Source organism: Lepisma saccharinum, chromosome 24 (assembly GCF_977018435.1).
Source record: "Lepisma saccharinum chromosome 24, izLepSacc3.1, whole genome shotgun sequence".
In the NCBI taxonomy this organism is placed as follows: Eukaryota; Metazoa; Arthropoda; class Insecta; order Zygentoma; family Lepismatidae; genus Lepisma; species Lepisma saccharinum.
In genome coordinates this window covers 35,363,427-35,382,079 of record NC_139252.1, presented here as the reverse complement: position 1 = coordinate 35,382,079, position 18,653 = coordinate 35,363,427, and the positions used below count along the sequence as shown (strand labels likewise).

At 38.4% G+C, this 18,653-nt stretch overlaps 1 long non-coding RNA gene across 3 annotated transcripts in view; it reads right to left on the bottom strand.

Moving 5' to 3' along the window:
• Positions 1 to 18,653, bottom strand: part of LOC145977971 (uncharacterized) — a 374,894-nt gene that overhangs the window by 63,753 nt on the left and 292,488 nt on the right. The window lies entirely within an intron of this gene.

Sequence of the window (18,653 nt, the reverse complement as noted above, 5' to 3'; positions counted from 1 at the left end):
AAACGTTGTAAGTGCCAAAAGCGAAAGTATTGGGAAATCGCATCGTTCAGCACATCAGCCCGTAAGAACGTTCACATTAGTGCCCTCTTTACACGCCCTTTGAACTACTTAGAGGGCTACCAGCAACTTTTCATGTTTACCACATAATAAAGGATGGCACATTTCACAGTTTAGCGTGGAAAACGGTGTATGAATTATTGTGGCACTTACAGCGTTTACCAATTTTAATTTTGAATTACACACAGAGGGATAGAAAGAGAGAGAAAGAAAGAGGAATAGAGAGAAACAGAGGAAGAGAGATAGAAAGGAAGATTTAATTAGTAGAACAAAGAGAAACAGGTTGCAAGAAATTGTTATTTAGAAGGAGGAAGAGAGAGAACACAACCTAGAAAGAAAGGAAGATAGAAAAATAGAAACGTAAAGAAACAGTAAGAATAAAGGAGAGAAAGACAGAAAGAAGAAAAGCTCTGCTTCACTCTTTGTTTCCCGTTCCTTACCTTTAGTTCTTTCTATGGAGAACGGGAATGAAAGAGTAGAGAGAATGAAAGGATGAAGGAAAGAAATAGAAAATGAAGATACAGAAAGGGAAAGAAAGAAGAGAGGAGAGAAAGACAGGAAGGAAATGAAGATAGAGAAAGGGAAAGAAAGAGTTAATGAGAGAAACACAGGAAGAAGAAAAGAAACAGAGAAAACTAAAGTTAGAGAAGGGGAAATATGAAGCGAAGGAGAGAAAGGAAGAAGTAAATGTGAGAAAATAAACTAAAGAAAAAGTGAAGGAGAGAAAGAAGGGAGGAAGAAAAGAAAGAGAAAATGAAGATAGATAAAGAGAGAAAATCAGGAATAAGGAGCTGGAAGTATTTCGTCCATCCATGAGCACACTCGAAAGAATTCCTGTGGAGACCACTAACAGACCCAGATGTTAAAAAAAAAACAGTACAGGGCTGATGCCAAAATGTAACGACATCAAACTTGGCATATCAATTAACTATTTCAGATTTGCAGATGATACATTCGATAAAAAAGAGAAGTAATGATGACGCACTCAATATACCAAACTAAGACTCCTCTGAAATTTATAGCATTTTAATCGCGAGTGCTGAGTGATTTTCCGTGTTCCCAGCGGAATCCTTTGAAGTGCACAGGAACGATTGGAATATCTGGGGTTTTCTCCACTGGATTTTGATTGATATGTTAACTGAAGAACGTCACTGGAACAAATGATCGTTCCACAAAACGACCTACATTATTTAACGACTTACGAAGAGAGATGCATATCTAGCAATTAATCGCTTTTGAGTTCGACCAATTCGATATGTTTATTTATGACTTTTGAAGGATGGAATTTACTAGATGAGCTCCAAATACCAATCTTAAGATTTTTCAACAGAATACTGATACAGTTGATGGCTAACTAACTACCCATTCCACATCACTAGAGCCTTGAATTTTATTTAATTACATATTTTTCTTTCTGTGTGTAGCCAAGCAAATATGACAAGTATCAACGAATTACAATCGTAGGGACGGGACACACGAATATTATGTTTGATATTTTATTATAATTTGACTTACCTTACATATTTTCTCTTTCGAGAACATATTTTTTGCATAAAATGTGGTATTTGTACATGGCCATATATACGTATACAGAAATAATGGGTGGAGTTTCAACTCAGCAGAGCAAGGATGGGACAATTTTAAAAGTTATAATTTATAATTGTTACCATTTTTCTTTATTATTAATGAATAGATTTTTTTTAAAGTTTAGAGGCTGAGTGAATTCTAGAGCCACTTTATATAGAGGCATAGTCGGAAATATTCCCATCTGAGATCAGACATTTCGGGAATCTGGGCTCTCCGGTGGAGCAGTGGTAGCGTGGTCGGCTTGTGTTGTCCCGGGTTCGATACCCTGTGGAGGCACATAGTGGTTCGGATACCACTTTAAACTGTAGGTTCAGTCCCGATTAGCCTTTCTGTGCATAAAGTAGACTTAAAACAGCAATTCAAACCATCTCGGGAATCGATTATCCCAAGGGGTTGAAAGACGACTTAAAATATCCTAAATAAAAACACGCATTCTCTTTGGTTTCAGTTATTGATAAGGATTTGATCTCTGTTCAATGCGTATCGCAATGTTAAAACTGCGATAGGATCAAACCAAGAACCTTTAGATTGTATTCGGTGGTGTAGTTATTCATAACTCATCTTTCAGATGGTTATCACTCGCGTAGCCTAAAGCAGTGTTCCGCAACCTTTTTTTACTCACTGCACACCCAGATGGGCCTAGACTCAACACGGCACACCAAAATCCCCTCAAAATCATATGAATCTTAATATAATTACGAAATATTACGTCGTTATGTAATCAATTATTATTATTATTATTATCATTGTTATTATTATTATTATTATTATTATTATAAAACATGAATAGACTTATGTGTGACAGTCAGATTTACCGTCATTATTATTATTATTATTATTCATGTCTGTAGCGGTAAAAAGATGTGTTGATTCAAAGTGTTGAGTGTTTTAATTTGTAAGAATACATATTTGATTTTTGCCAAGCCGACGGGAGGAACGAGACGTTCGCGTGTCTTAAGGGTGAGCACCTGAAGGGTCACGTTATGCGTCTAAAGCTTAGGAAATTCGACCGTAGTGACAAACATTTAAATATCTCGGTTTCCAGCGGTCAGATTCATGTGAAACTTATACCAGCGCAGCGGCATGTGTGCAAGGACGGATGTGTGGAGTTTCGTCGCGATCAAGCAACAATTACGGACGCCAGATCAAATCGGTTGTAATTGATCAGTTTGTGGACACCGGTTGCAATTGAGCTATGGGCGACGGCCAGGCGGAAGCTTAATCCGCAGAAACTCAACTTCGAGCACGGCCCGTCCAAGTTGGGAGACAATAGAGCAAAGTGGAATGACCTCTTCGGAAGCGTCCCTTCAACGAACGCCTAGCGTCTTTTTTCAAAATCCAAATAAAACGAAGGACATGGTTTTTCGACATACAGTCTTACCGCGATCCTTGTAGCGAGAGCAGCTCCGTGCTACCTCTCCGTGTACAGTTTTGCCGCGATTCTTGTAACGAGAGCACCTTCGTGCTACCTCTTCGTGTACAGTGGACTTTGTTGTGTTTTGCGAACACCAGTGTGTGATAGGCAGTAAGTCTACTCGAGTGCGCCTACCTCAACCGCTGGGAGAAGTTGAAACGAGACCGTGTTTCCGTGATTACCTTACGCCGTTTATAATTTTTGAGAAACGAGGAACACCGGAAACTATGGCGGGCTAGAGGGAGAAGAGAGGTGAGGGCGTTACCGTCGATTCGCCCGATGTCAGAAGAGACTACGCCGATGATGCGTACCAGCCGCCACGGAGAGAGAGAGGAACGACGAGCCACGCCGATGATGCCTATCCGCCGCCATGGAGAGAGAGAGAGACGTCGAACGCCGCCCTATTGATACGCCGATGATGCCTATCCGCCGCCACGGAGAGAGAGAGAGAGACGTCGAACGCCGCCCTATTGATACGCCGATGATGCCTACCAGCCGCCACGTTGACGTCCCGACGCCCAGACCACGGAGATGTTCACCGATCCCGAGGGGAAGAGAAACCGAGGAACCAGAAGTATGAACACTTTTCGTATCTTCATCGTCGCGACCAAGGAAACCTTTCGCGTGAATACTATGTTTTTCAATCGCCCATAAAGACGCCAGGATGCACCTCGGAAGCTGAGAGATGGTAATGTATTCATCTGTGTGATTGTCAGCACGTGACGGCCCGATTGATTTAGAGAACGCCCTTGAAATTCGTCAACATTTTGAAAACGCCCACATAACTCGAAACTTCATACCAAACTCCCGTCGCGCTTGTCATTTGTAATTTATTCGTCTCAGATCAATTTTTCTTATTCCTTGTGATATTTTTTTTATGATCTTAAATTCATTGTTGTTTGTGCTCCTTTGTATTTGTTTAAAGTGCGTACCATTAGAGTAAAGCGCCGCCCACTTAATTGTTTAATCTACTGGAGGTTTGTTCATTTTTTATGTGTCAGTCCTGTGTCGCTGCTAGCTACGTCAGGTCGCATATGTGATTATTTGTTAAAGTATTTGCCCGGTAATATGAATTGCTCGTCGCGGCGAAGTGTATAAGTCCCGCCTGCTAGAGAGTGTATGTTTGCGTCACTCAACGGAGGTTATTTGTTATGTTTGGAACCACGTGAGTTCTTGTAGAAGGAAAACGTCCGCCCACGTGAATGTAATTGCCGTTGAGACGCCTTTGTTTATGCTGGTCAAATAATGTATTGTCACCGCGCCGACCTAGTTTCTTTTTAAAAGGTGAACTTAAGTAAGGGCTGGCTAGGATTTGAGTAGCACTGGAGCAAAAATCACAAATGACCTGATCAGACAAAAATTCAAGGTAAATTTAAATATGAATGCGATAATTAGGACTTGTCGTCATATAAACCTGTACATGCTATGTATCATTTTTGTGTTGATGACCCCGTAGAGAGAATCTGTGAGAGAATGTGTGTGGAGTGCAAGAGTGGGGACCTGTAATAATTCCATTGTTTGTTGGTTATGAATAGAATATACTTTTTATTTTTATGTTAATTTTGGGTATATCATTTCGTACGCATGTCGCTACCCGTGATTTTCAGGTATGCAGCTAGCCGATTCCCGGCTACAGGTAAAGAGGTGGTAATTTGAAAGTATATATGTGTTTTGTTTTATTCGATACGGCTAATTACTATGCACTGTTGGTCACCGGTTCCTACATACGAACTTAACCTGGACCGTAACGCTATTTCGCTTGTCCGAGGGAGATTTTGCCGCCTCTCTCTAGGTAGTGGTAGCATTTGTTTTCCCGAGCAAGGGAGGGCGTTTCACATATGCATTTATTAAAAATTTATTAGCTTTAATTCACTGTAGAAAATACACATTTCTAATACGAATTTTAAAGTAAATAACTCTACTCATACCTTCAATGTGATACTTGAGCCTGCTTAGCTGCACACTGACGGCTGATTCGTGGCGGAATCGTTGACAAAGCAAGCCTCATTTCTTCATCGATGGATTAGAGTCTCTCTCATTTTGATGTTTTAATTGCAGTCAACGTCAAAAAGCCCAGTTCACACAAATAAGTAGTTGAAAATGGTAATAACACATTAACTATATACCATCTCGGAGATAGCCGGGTATTCACTGCTTATTGACAACCAAAATGTATCCAATGGCACTTCGAAAAATTTTAATTTCAATGTTCTGTCTGCTTTCAAATCTGCCAGTTCCTCTCGTGATCGTAAATTTTTGGAAGATATTTCGAATCCATACTGAATGGATCACGAACCCAGTCAAAATCTTCAACGCTCTCTCCAAAATATTTTTTGAAAGTTTGCTGCAAGAGTACTAAATGTTCTTTAATTAAGTCCATCAACACCTTGTTATCGTCAGCAAGGGGCCATACAGTTTGGAACATCTCACACGATCCATTTTCAATTGTCTGTATCCACAAGTTCAACTTATTAATAAATCCTTGAATCTTATCCATACTAGTCAGAATATTTTCGTTTCTACCTTGCATTTTTCTGTTTAGTTCATTCAAGTGTACGAAAATATCGGAAAGATATGCCAACTTAGATACCCATTCATCATCTGCAAATAAATCCGCATATGCAGAGCACAGATGTGATAGAACTGAACTGAAATACTGTAATTGTTGTTTGACAATGTGTGGATCCTTCGGCGAAGGAAAAGGGCAATAAAGTTTAAGAAGCGCCGACAAACAGGCACAAAACAGCCAGTCGTACACAAAAGATGCAGTATTACAAACAAAGAACTCGCTTGAATAGCTCTATTGTATGATTGGTGCGGGCCGCTAAATGGCACACAAAGCTTGCCGCCTGTAACCCATCAAACCGGCCCAATATTACAGGCGAGAATACATATAAGATGAGCAAACCATAACAATATTGAGTAAATAAATTACATCTAATTTCTATGAAAACATAAAAGTTATCAGCAAGAATAAACAAGCACCTTCTTACTTAAAATCGACAATTAATTTCTTACAATATTAGGTAAAATTTCGCGTCACACCTTTCACCTTGTGACGGCACACTAGTGTGCCGCGGCACACCGGTTGCGGAACACTGGCCTAAAGTATAATGTATGCGAAAGGTTACATACAAAGTTATGGCACAATAATTCACACGTACAGTAATTGAGCTTCTGTACTCTCCATGACTGAACCGATGTGGATATTAATAAGAAGAGGATAATACTTGCCTCACAAATAGATGAAGTTTATTCCATAGATTGTCCTCTCAATAATGGTAATTGACACATATCTGACCTTCCTGTCAGAGGTCACTCTCCTCATGCACCACTGTTCAATAATCGTCCCTCCGCGCTATCCCGTCCACTCGCCAACTGTCCATTCTCTCTCCCTTCCAACTCTCATGCCACATACGCCTCTCAAGTCAATAACCTAACCTTTGCCTGATTACTTATTCAGCATTCCTTTCTCTGCTCCCTGCTGTGTTAAGACTGGACACTTCTACCCAATACCTTGGGTACGATAGGAATAAGTGGAAGAATGAATCCGTTTTTTTCGTTGGAAAATCTCATTTACATAACTTTGTGTTTGTCAATAGGCTAGTCCCCATTTGTCCCACAGTGTACTGTGTCCCCTTCGTTAACAGGTTAATGCGTAGCGAGTGTCACTATAAGCACTCTACGGCTTTCAGATGGCGTAGTGGTAACGTTGTCGCCTTTTAACTAAGGGGTTCGGGTTCTCTCCCTGGAAGCACATTGTATGTCCAGTGGTTCACACCGTTTAAGCCCACTTCATGCCAAGAAAGACTGATCGGGACTGGACCTACAGTTTACAGAGGAGTCTGAAGCACTGTCAAAATGTTCCTCCACCGGGGGGTCGAACCGGGATGCCTTGATTGCAAGCGTTACCAGTGTGCCATTGGGAAAGCCTTACTTTATATTGGTCATTCATTTACTTGGTTCATTTCACGCCGCTTTTCTGCCACTTGTGACTAATTGTGGAGATAAGGATGAGTGTGTTTGTATGAGTTTTTGCTTTGAGTCCACTTTATGCAAGCATAGGCTAATCGGGACTAGTCCTACAGTTTCAAATGGAATCCGAACCACTGTATGCCTTCACCGGGTATCGAACCCGGGACACCGTGATTACAAAGCGACTGCGTTACCACTGCGCCAGAGGATGAGTGATTATATGATGAAACTGGTGAAGGGACTCACATAGAACACCCATGTCCAGGCCGGGATTCGAACTCGGGACCCCTGGCGTCGTATCGCTCTGTGCTAACGGCTCCGCTACGGAGGTCGACCCACATTAGACTGTGGTCCCAGTTCAGGTTAACCAGAGAAACCAACACGAAATTATACACAACAGAACATTCGGATGTAACGAACAACCCTGACGACATAATATTTTGTGTGGTGAGAGAAAAAAGGGGGGGTTCGAACCCAAGACTGAGCAAATTCACTCTGACCTCCCAAGACTCACAAACACAGTTCGGTGAAGAAACGCGATGAGTGAAAGAGAAAACAACTCGTCACGGGGCGTGCTTTGTAGGGTCAGTGGGGGATCAGGGAATGGAGTTGGGGGGGGGGAGGATGCGTGCTCCTACGCGGATGCTGCCGAAGGCTTACGGCGTGGGCCGAACAGCGTCGATGGAAATAGAAAATAAGGCTTTACGATCTGAATTAAAAGTGAATGCTCTCGGTAGCGTGGAAAGAAATAAACTCCAAAATGAGGAATGTTTATTTACAAGAAAATATAAAGACAAACCTTAACGCTAGTCGTCTCTCGAATCTGGCAGAAAATAAGTTATTTTTCTCTAAAGACGTTGTACACTAACGGACATTTCTGGGTTGTAAATGGGATCATTACAACCCAGAACTGTCCGTGACTGTAGAACAGATTACGATCACGTTACGATTTTACCCCGCTGCTGTTCTGCCGCCCTCAATACAAATGGTACACCTAAATCCTGAAATCCCTCTAAGACGTTATACAGGGTGGCCCAAATAAAATTATACCAAAAAGAAGATGGTAATAAGCCAGTCTTCATCAACAGATTGTTTCTGTAGTTGTTGTCAGAGACTTCTTGACCGATGTGTTTTGAATGTGAGTGAACGTGGACCTTACAATTTGTCAACAATAGTTTCAAACAAAGTTCCACATTTCACCACTAAACTCTCAGGTGTAATCCCGATATTACACACGAATGGCTTCTCGCTACATTACAAAACATGCTGAGAAGAACCGAGATGTGCCTCCTAGCGGGGGTGGGGTGAGGGTCATTTGCAACTTTACTCCCAGGCAATGGACTGTGTGGCACTCTTGTAACTGCATGTAACTTTTAACATGTAAAGGCCGAATCACACAGAGCTGGATTTCGTCCTGGAATGCCCTACTTGGCGCTGGACTGGCTACATGTCTGGAAATGGTGGCTGCCATGCTGGTTTTCGTGACTAGACCGTGTTTTAATTGCAACTTACTTCTCTGTTTGATGCTGTTGTAACCAATCAGAGCGATCGTTTTGTCATGTGAAGATAATCTGTTATTGTTGTGCGATTTTGTTTGTTTTTTGCTTGATTAAAAAAAAAAATATAGTTGAAATTTAGGAATTCGTCCAGAGATGTAATTAGCCGATAATGAAAATCTTTATTATTACCAGTGTATTAAATATTTGACATACAGGGTGGGCACAAAGTCGCTACCCCAAAACAAGATTTCTTCATTTATTGGGGAAAGCGACTTTGTGCCCACCCTGTATGTGGTTGAATCTTTTCTTAATGAATGAACCTCCTCTAATGTTTTCTCACTTTTTAAAATCTCTCTCTCTTTCTTTTTAGTTTTTTCTTTCTCCCGCTTCACTCTAACTCTGTTTCTCTACTTCTTCATTTTCTTTCACTTCTTCCTCTCGATGTCTATGGATACACTTATCCTTCTCTGTTTTTCCCCTTGTGTCACTCTCTCTCTGTCCATTTCTATACTGACTAATTTATATTGCTGAACGATGAACAGACGATGCACATGATGGGACAGACACAATCACATTCTTGCTTTAAGTTAACACATTCTTGCGTAATGTTTTCTTTTTTTACGTCACTGTGTCTACATAGGCATTATTGCTAGATGTTTCTGCCATCCCCCAGAGTTACCCTTCTACCCCCATCTTTTAGATTTGACCCAACTTCCCTCAGCTTTTGGCAGCGCACATTGCAATCTGAATTGCAAATAAACACGAAAGAGCATATTGGTTTCTGAATTATAGCGTGGACAGTTGATGCCAAAGAGAGAGTTATGTCAAATACTCCTGTCCCTGTAATAGAGTCCCGTAAAAATTTTAGTTATGATTTGTCTAACCAATGGAACCTTGTAGAATACATGTAGGAGAGTCAGAAAAACTTGGGTAGACATCACCATATTCTGGACCGGGTGTTTTCGACGCCATTTTCCAAAATGGCCGACAGCGACAATATTATGCTTTTATTTCCGCTCCTGAAACCGTTAAAGTCATAATTTTGGTGTCTAAATATATGTTTTGAAGGGTGAGGAATCGAATAAAATGGTTCCTGAAGTTGTTTGGTTGTTATTTATTTCAGAAAATCTGTTGTTGTTTTTTTTGCATCTATAAAGAATATTATGAACACAAACTGACTGCAATTATTTGGAAAGTTACATTTACACAACATAAAAGATTTGAAAAAAATATATATAATAAAATAAAGCACACATAAAAAAGTATACTCCAATAAAGCACACATGATAATTATGAAAACTCTGAACTTAAATGTTTTTTACAAGTTATTGCAACAATCTGCATAATAATATGATAATTTCTTATTTTTCTCCTACACTATCTTTTACATTCTTCGCCGCATTTGCAATACTCAGTGCATGGTAAATATTTCATACGACATTTACATCTACTAGAAGCACATGCTTTACAAGTACACTGTATTAGTAGCTCAGAAGGCATTTCACGAAGGCAGATATCAGGCTTTAGTACGCCATTTGCATCTTTACACCATCCATAATCGGTTGGTTGCAGGGTTCCATCAGGAAAATAACTTCGTGAAAGTTTTAAGCATTCCTTCAGAACAGAAAAACTTCTTCTCAAATGTCCATTTCTTATTGAGAAAGATGAGGGGGGTAGCTCAGATATGTGCTTCTGTTTGTGTAATGAATAACGAAGCTCATCAAATGTCTTATACTTTGAGCATGGATGTTAAACTTGAACAAGATATTCCTCTGCTTTATCAAGTGCTTCTTCACACAGAGTATTTTCTTCTGCAAATCCAATTAGTAATGTTTCTGGTGATGCTTTCAGTGAAGATGGCTTTGTTCCTATCTTGCTTGTAACATCACTACCTGTAATGATGTATGCCTTAATTAAAGTTCTGCAAAGCGTAGCTCCCAGTTTTCTCTCCAGCGTGTGTTGAGGGACATAACGCACTTTGTCACCCACTCCCACTTTAATCCACATTTCTTCCAATCCTTTCGTGAATAGTTCAAATAGATATCGAAGGACGAGAACAACTACATCAGTGTCATTAGATAATATTATGAGGTATGTTATGCCTGACTCTACAGCATGGAATATATGGAGTATCATTCTGGAATCTGCTTCTTCTACAAAGGTCTGAAGGTCAGAGCAAGTACGAAGTTCCTTGTTCATAACTATGAAGGCATCTCTGGTATCATTGTCTCCTGTGATGGTTCCACTTATCACTGTAGTGAAGTTAGTCGTTTTTTGCATATTCAATAAAACCGGTAGCAGCGGACAATTGAAGCAGCTGTTGTTTTTACTTGAAGACCAGAATCTGTCCATCTGTATAGGAATTGGTGTGTCCCATTCGATTGTCATCATTTCAATTGGATCAGCAGGTCTCCGTATTTCTCTTTCACCTTCGTTTAGTGACTGCTCGATGTAGCTGTCAAATACAAAATCGACTCGTTTAGTTCCGTGGTATTGAGTTGCATTAGTCCAGACTTTATCAAATATACTTTTAAAAGTTCCCATACACTTAGTTCTGAGTTGGCGAACTTGTGACATAAAATAAACTACGACAGCAGAATTCATGACTTCACGTTCTTGAAAACAGTAATCAGTTGGATCTTGTTTTTTCTCCAATGTGAAACAGTAGATACTTTACAGGTTTGGTTGTGTAGCCATTATCATCTAATAACATATTAGTTGGCATCAGATCATATTTCAAAATATCTTTCATTGTTTCTCCTCGTGCTTTAGCTATGTGTATACTTCTATCAGCTGCAGCAATATTATTATTTTGGGAAGCAAGTGTTGTCTTCGATTTCGGAGCAGACACTACGGTTTCACCCATGATTGTTGGGAGTCTTACCTTCGTGATGACACCAGAAAGTGTTGTAGTTTTCTTAACGAAACGTTCACTTCTGAATAGTTCATAACTCTCTTCTCCATGCTCTCTCACTTTCATCAGGCGGATAGCATCCTCTCTAGGAACACATTGTTTACTGATAAAATTATGAAGTTGGGTCAGGCTGGATGTTTCATATGGATTGCCTCTACTGTTCATAAATTCAAATACTGCATTCACAAACATTAACATCTTGGAACTCAAGTTCCTGATAATTCATGATGAAGAGTTACCTCACTGTAACTGGTATCATCAGCACCAAGTATTTCTCGGAAACAATTGATTATTCCTAGTACCTCGTGATATACCAACTCCCATTAAGTGACACACATTTGTTGCTTTGTTTGTCCAATTATTCCTTTAGAGCTCTTTCGAGATCGTTGGATAGTTTGCTCCAATTTCATGACCGGTGACACAGCACTAAATGATCGATTGGTTTGCCTCACTACAAACTGGCCTGTTTGAAATTTCTGATACACTTCAGGATGCTGTTCCTCTAACCATCGCATTTTTTCCAGATAGCATGATGCATTCCTTAAATAGTTAATACTGTCAAATTCACAGAATATAGGTTGAAGGTACTGAATAGCTTGAAAGTGGTTATTCCAATCGCCATCTCTGTCAGACGCTATGAGAAATTTCAACAAGTTTACAACGTAAAGGAATGTATCCTAGTATCGGCACATTTCGAACTTAGTGGCACAATCATTGGAAAATTTCTGAAAGTCATTGTACAAAACTGCTAAGGTTGCTAAAAGTTCATTAAACTCTGTTGGGCTTGTTTTCACATTGTTAGTTGAAATACTTATTTTCAATTTCTGGACTTGTTGAATGGTAATATCATTTTTTTCTTTGGAGTTACATTTCCAAAATGCTGACCATTTCATCTTCAATATAACTTCTTCAAGAATCAGTAAGCCCTTGAGCGATCTAACATAATGACTTCCATTCATTACTGATTCTGCAGTTTTAACACCAAACACTTTGCACTCAATAAGTGCATCCTTTGCACCACTGCCACACAGATATTTTCCAATAATGTGCCGCACGACCTTTGCGCAATGGAAGTTTCCGATCATTGGAATGATGTCAGGAAACTCAGAAGGGCTACTCATCATAATATCAGCAGTGATATGGAATACACCCTCATCTGAAAATACTGGTAAGGCTGATTGTTTTAACTGTAAGCAAACATTCTGCAAACTTTTCAATGATAAGAAAACTGTAGCATGTTCTGTAACTGGCCTGGGGATGAATGGAAGAAATCCCAAATGCATGAGAGGTGGTGTAGCTGTTGATACCAAAGCACGACATCCAGCCCATGTTGCAACAATTAGATCATCAGTTGTATCTTCAGGAATCCCATGTTTAATTAAAGTGATTGCAAATTCAGTTTCAGCATGTATCTTTTCAGTGCTCTCATTACAGAGCAGGTCTTCCTTAACTTTGAAACTTTCATGAAATCATGGTTTGCTGTCTGCTCTCTTGTAATGTAGAACCCTTTGACATGGTATATTCTTTCGTATGTAGTGCCTTCGTTGAATAAGATTACTCTGAGATATCCTTGATTTGACTGGCAGCTTTGTTAGATCAGGACAAACAAATCGAAAAAAATATTTCTGAAATAAATAACGATCAGACAACTTCGGGAACCATTTTATTCGATTCCTCACCCTTCAAAACATATATTTAGACACCAAAATTATGACTATAACGGTTTCAGGAGCGGAAACAAAAGCAAAATATTGTGGCTGTCGGCCATTTTGGAAAATGGCGTCTAAAACACCCGGTCCAGAATATGGTGATGTCTACCCAAGTTTTTCTGACTCTCCTACATGTATTCTACTAGGTTCCATTGGTTAGATAAATCATAACTAAAATTTTTACGGGACTCTATTACAGGGACTGGATTAAAAGACGGAGCGAAACTACTTTGTGAGTTGTTCTTGAAATGCAATAACGAGTGCCTTCTCTCTTACTTCAAATATTCTGCAACTTTACAAATTTCAGTACCTTAATATTCAGAGTATAAGTTCCGAATAAATCATGAACTGAATAACATGAACAAGTGAATAACGGTGCGTCCATTGAAAATAGACTGAGATTGAAGGACTGACTGTAGACGCTGTACACCTGAAATTTGCATGAGGTACCATCCATTATTTAAATTTGATTTGATTTGAAGCTGTGTTTTAAGTCCATTTTATTCACAGAAATTTAAAGTGGGATCCGAACCACTATGTGCCTCCACAGGATATCGAACCCGGGACCACTTGATTACAAGGCGACGACGCTACCACTGTGCCATCGGGGAGGCCCCTGTCCGTTATTTAAAAAATGTCCATCAGTTTATAGCACTCAGCAAATGAAAATGTCATTGCCAGAGGGCGGAAGATTATTTTATGGGAGACGGTATTATTTTATTTTTATATATATATATATATATATATATATATATATATACCATGGTTTAAAAGCAATATATATATTGCTTTTAAACCATGGTATCGTCACTGTCTGCTTTGCAATTGTTCCACTTAATACATATAATCGCCAGCCCGAAACCCATCAAATGCTTCACATAACTCACACCTGTCAAAAATGACATCAGTAACATGTCATCAGTCATGAGACGTCTAATTATGGCCTTCGAAAATTTTCCATACAGTTTTCTCACTGAAAATTGCATTTCTGGGAAAAAGACGCTAATTTCCGCCAATTATTAATTAACAGAATTTTCTGTATGGAGTAAACTGACAATGTTAATCTTTGAAAACTATCTCAATGAATAAGGCTTCATAATGCAGAGAGTCCGGTGTAAAATATTTCTTACGGTTTTAATGTTACAGGCTACCAAAGTTTGGGTTGCGCGACTTTTGAAGCACTCTGTATTAGTGTAGCATATTGGTTGATCCACTGCCCAGACATCCTTATATCCTTACTAGCGGTTCAGGTGTGTGCAAGGGACATTCTTAAACTCCTTTCCAGCAGATCGAATTAGGGGCCTGCCAGCAAATCCCCATCACGTGACATTCCTGTTCCAAAGGACAATCGCACAGAAAAGTGGCAGGCATAGGCTTAAATGCTCCCTTTGCTGACGAAGGACATGATAGAAAGGAGTTGTGCAGTTCGTATGACTGTGAGTAGAGTTGTCTCATTTTCAAAATATTCCGTGTCAAATCTTCTGTGCAGGTTCGATGCGAGTTGTAACAGTGGCGTTAAAGTGTAAGCCCCTCCCATTCACCGTCAATTATTCGCCAAACTGCATACTGCGCAGGTTGTGGCGCAGGCTCTTCTATATCGATCGAACAGCCGAGATTATTATAGACTCACTGACTAGCTACTGAACAGCGCTTAGAGACAGGAGTAAGAGAGTTGCGTAAGTAAATCCGAAACAGGCATTTTTTGAGATTCATTCTTATCCTAGAGATGGCTTGTGATCCACAGTGTTATTTTGACCTCCACAAGTTGAAATATGACGTGTTGTATGAAACTCTTTTTTTGAGTTGCTCTTTTGCCACTTTTGGTCAATCGCGACGACCATGGTGAATGATGATTGGATAAAATTGATGATAGGAAACTCCCAATGGAACAACACGCACGCTCAGGCCGGAAACCAAACCTGAAACCTTCGATGGCGAGATTGTGCATCAACTCAACACGAATGGTTTTCTGAGGCCGCTACAAATTACATTTTGTTAAACTTGTTTCACAAGCAATTGATGTGTAAACTGTTAGTGTCAATCTAGAAGACCCTTGAGAATAAGCCGTTGGGTGCGAAATCAATTAAGACTGGTGGGGGGGGGGAGAAGGATCTTAATCTCCAAACCCCCTCGCCCCAAACATACATATAAATTAGACAATATACAAATTTATAATGTTATTAAAAGTAAAAATTAATTACTAAATTAAAAATTCATTAGTATTTAGGATTATTAATTACACATAAATAAAATACCGGGTGTTTCAACAAAAACGCCGTGATTTCAAATCACCCTAAAAAAATATTTAGTATATTCTCAGTAATAATTTGTATACGTTATGATTGAAAAAAGCCTAAAATTTAATTTAATTTAATTTTTATCAGGTGTTTATAGTACATTAGTACAGTAATGGAGGACAGAAGACTTTCACTGCAGCAGAAGATTCAGTTGGTGACCTAGTTTATTGAGTCACGCTCTCTTGTTTCTGTCCAAAGTACCGTACAAATCAGAAGCTTTCTTGATTTTGCAATGATTTTCAACTAAGTCAATTCAACAAGACTGGGAATGTTACAGGACAGCAAAATTCAACAATCGTATTATTTTAAATCGCTACACACATTTCTTTCAAAATGGTTTAGAGTGGCCTCCAACTAGCCCTGATTTAAACCCATGTGACTATTTCTTGTGGGGTTTCCTAAAGCAGGAAGTTTTCAAACGAGGACTGCGATCATTAGATGGTTTGAAAGCAAACATCGAACAGTGTACTGCACATGTTAGTCGTGCAACCCTTGGTCAGGTATTTGACAACATGTGCAACCGGGTGAGAGAAGTGATAAATCGTCAAGGTGGACGTTTCGAACATGTCTTCCATTAAACTTTTGGGTTTTCTCAATTTTCTGTTGAAACATCTGGTAATTTGTTACTTTTATATATATCAGATATTATAACGTAGCTAACAAATTCCCTTACTAACTGTTTAAAGATGTTATTAAATTATGAAATACTAGTTGAAGTGGTTTTATTATGTTAAGTTCTTATTTAGTTTTTGCTTTATGTTAATATAAATCAAATAGATTTCATAGTTATTATTGTTTTGCATTCTTGTTTTAATTTTATTGTGCGTATTGATGTAGATTTGTTAATGACCTCTTGAGAGAGAAATGGCATTGAACACTCACAACTACACTAATAGTATTCTTAGTAAAGTATACTTAATATTAAAAGTAATTGCTTATCTTTTGTTTGTTGGAACAAAAACTCCCCCCCGGGGAATTGTTGCTGGGGAGGATTTTTGAGGCCAAGATTGTTGGTGGGGGGAAATCTCCCGCCCCCCCCCCCCCCAGAATTTCGCACCCTGGTTAGATACCATTAAGAACTTTAATCTTGTACTACTCTCCGTAGCACAGTGATCCGGTATACGAAAAATATCGGCAAAAATCAATACAAATGTGTAAGATTAGCAATTTTAAGGAATAATTCACACTTTGGGTCCACAACATTCACATGAGATTGATTAATTTGATTTTTATACAAAAAGTATAAATTTGACCTATTTCAATACACACTTAAAACCACTGTAAAACTAAACAATACATTTGGAAACCGAAATACATTTCCAGAAATAGATTAAATAATAACAAAAGTAATGAAGATAAGGATTTTAATGATAGTAATAAAATAATAACAATCATAATAATAATAGAAATAATAAATGTGAGATGTATCGTTAAAATGAATTTATTCGCAATAAAATTTTAAAAAGGGGATAACAGACTTCATATCATATCACTTTCAAGATTTTAAGGCATTAAATAATATTTATGTACTAGTTCCGATATCTTTCCTTCTTCCTTTAAATGTACTTTGGTTGTGGATCCGAGTTCCTTAGACGTATTTTCCTGGCGAAGCTCTTCAGTTTATCACCTATTATTCCTGTCGCTACTTTCTTCAAAACTGATAATCTGCTTTTGAGATTGCATAGAGTGAAGAAAAAGCAACTACAAACACAACATTTTTTTTAAAAGTCAACTGAAATTGTTTTTTAGAAAATTATCTTTTTTTCGGCAACAGTTTTCATACTTTGTTGCAGCACCGCGACACATCAACACTAAACGTCTTAACACAATCTTTTAGAATTTATAGAATCTAACAAGAATGAAACAAATGATTAATCTGATAATTTCTGTCTTCATCAGATTTTTCAGAAATAATGTTTCGTGGATTTCTATGACACACCATCACCATTAACCCACAAGGACACATGAATGTGTAAAAATGACCCAAAAGATTTTGAAATATTTATTTCGTCTTTACCATTGATTGATTTGATTGATTTAGTTTGTTATACTTCGCGTTTTGTGCCTCTTGGCTAATTTGCGAAGCTGGGGATGAGTGATGAAATGATGAAATTGATGAATGGACATTCACAAACAACCAAGCCCGAGCGGGATTCGATTTCAGCTTGGTATTTAAACATTATCTTTTCTCACATTTTTATCAATTGTCAAATACAATAAAGATATTCCAAATTAATACAATTAGATTAACCAATAAAGATATTGTTAATAAAATGCTTTAATGTAATTATAACTCGGATTTACGAAGTAAATTTGCTTCTGGGTAATATTTACACAGCCGAGTCTTTTGGGAAAATTTTAGGGAAGGTGTTGATGAAGGTTTGGGAAGGTGTTAGGGGTTGTTGGGTACGTTTGAATAAATTTCTGTTACACTACACTACTTCTATATGTATTAAGCATTAGCAGATAGCGAAATAGGAGACGACCTATTCCCCTAGCGCGCGTACACGTGACCACGTTTGATTGGGGGTTGCAAGCTGACCCATTAACAACGGTCACAAATAAGCTAAATTTGTCAAGAATAGCAAAAAGTAGCAAAACTTTTCTCCCGTGCCGTTTTCACAATACTTTAAAGTACCCTTTGCTTTAGAAATCGTCGCATGAAATAGCGGCAAAAGCTATCTTAACTCAAGTTAACTTTTGTATTTTCAAGTCAAAAATAAAAAAACATTATATTTTATTGTAATTCAAATATGTTCTTTTTCTGTGCGCTACTGAGAAGTTGTGAGTCTACCTAGCACAATTATATTGTCCGGCGAACAAATAATTGCTACAAGTCTTAAAAATAAGTACAAAATATAATCCGAAAATTCCATTTTCACGAACCGCCATTTTGAGGCCCGAATACAAGAACAAATAATGAATTTAGAGAAAAATTTATATGGCAGTTTCATGCCCCATTTAGTTGCTTATAGAAGTAGTAATGTTTTATCCCCTTACCTAAAAGTCAAAATTTATATTTTTGCCGACTCTTTTCGCATTCTTGATCATTGTGCCACCCCCAATAATATCGTTACCCTCACAAAAAGCACCCCTTCTGTTGTAGCAACGCCTTTATAATAATTTACATAAAATACTTTGACTGAAATGAAATTATATGTGTGAAGTATATAATTTTACATTTACATTTATTTTCCGAGG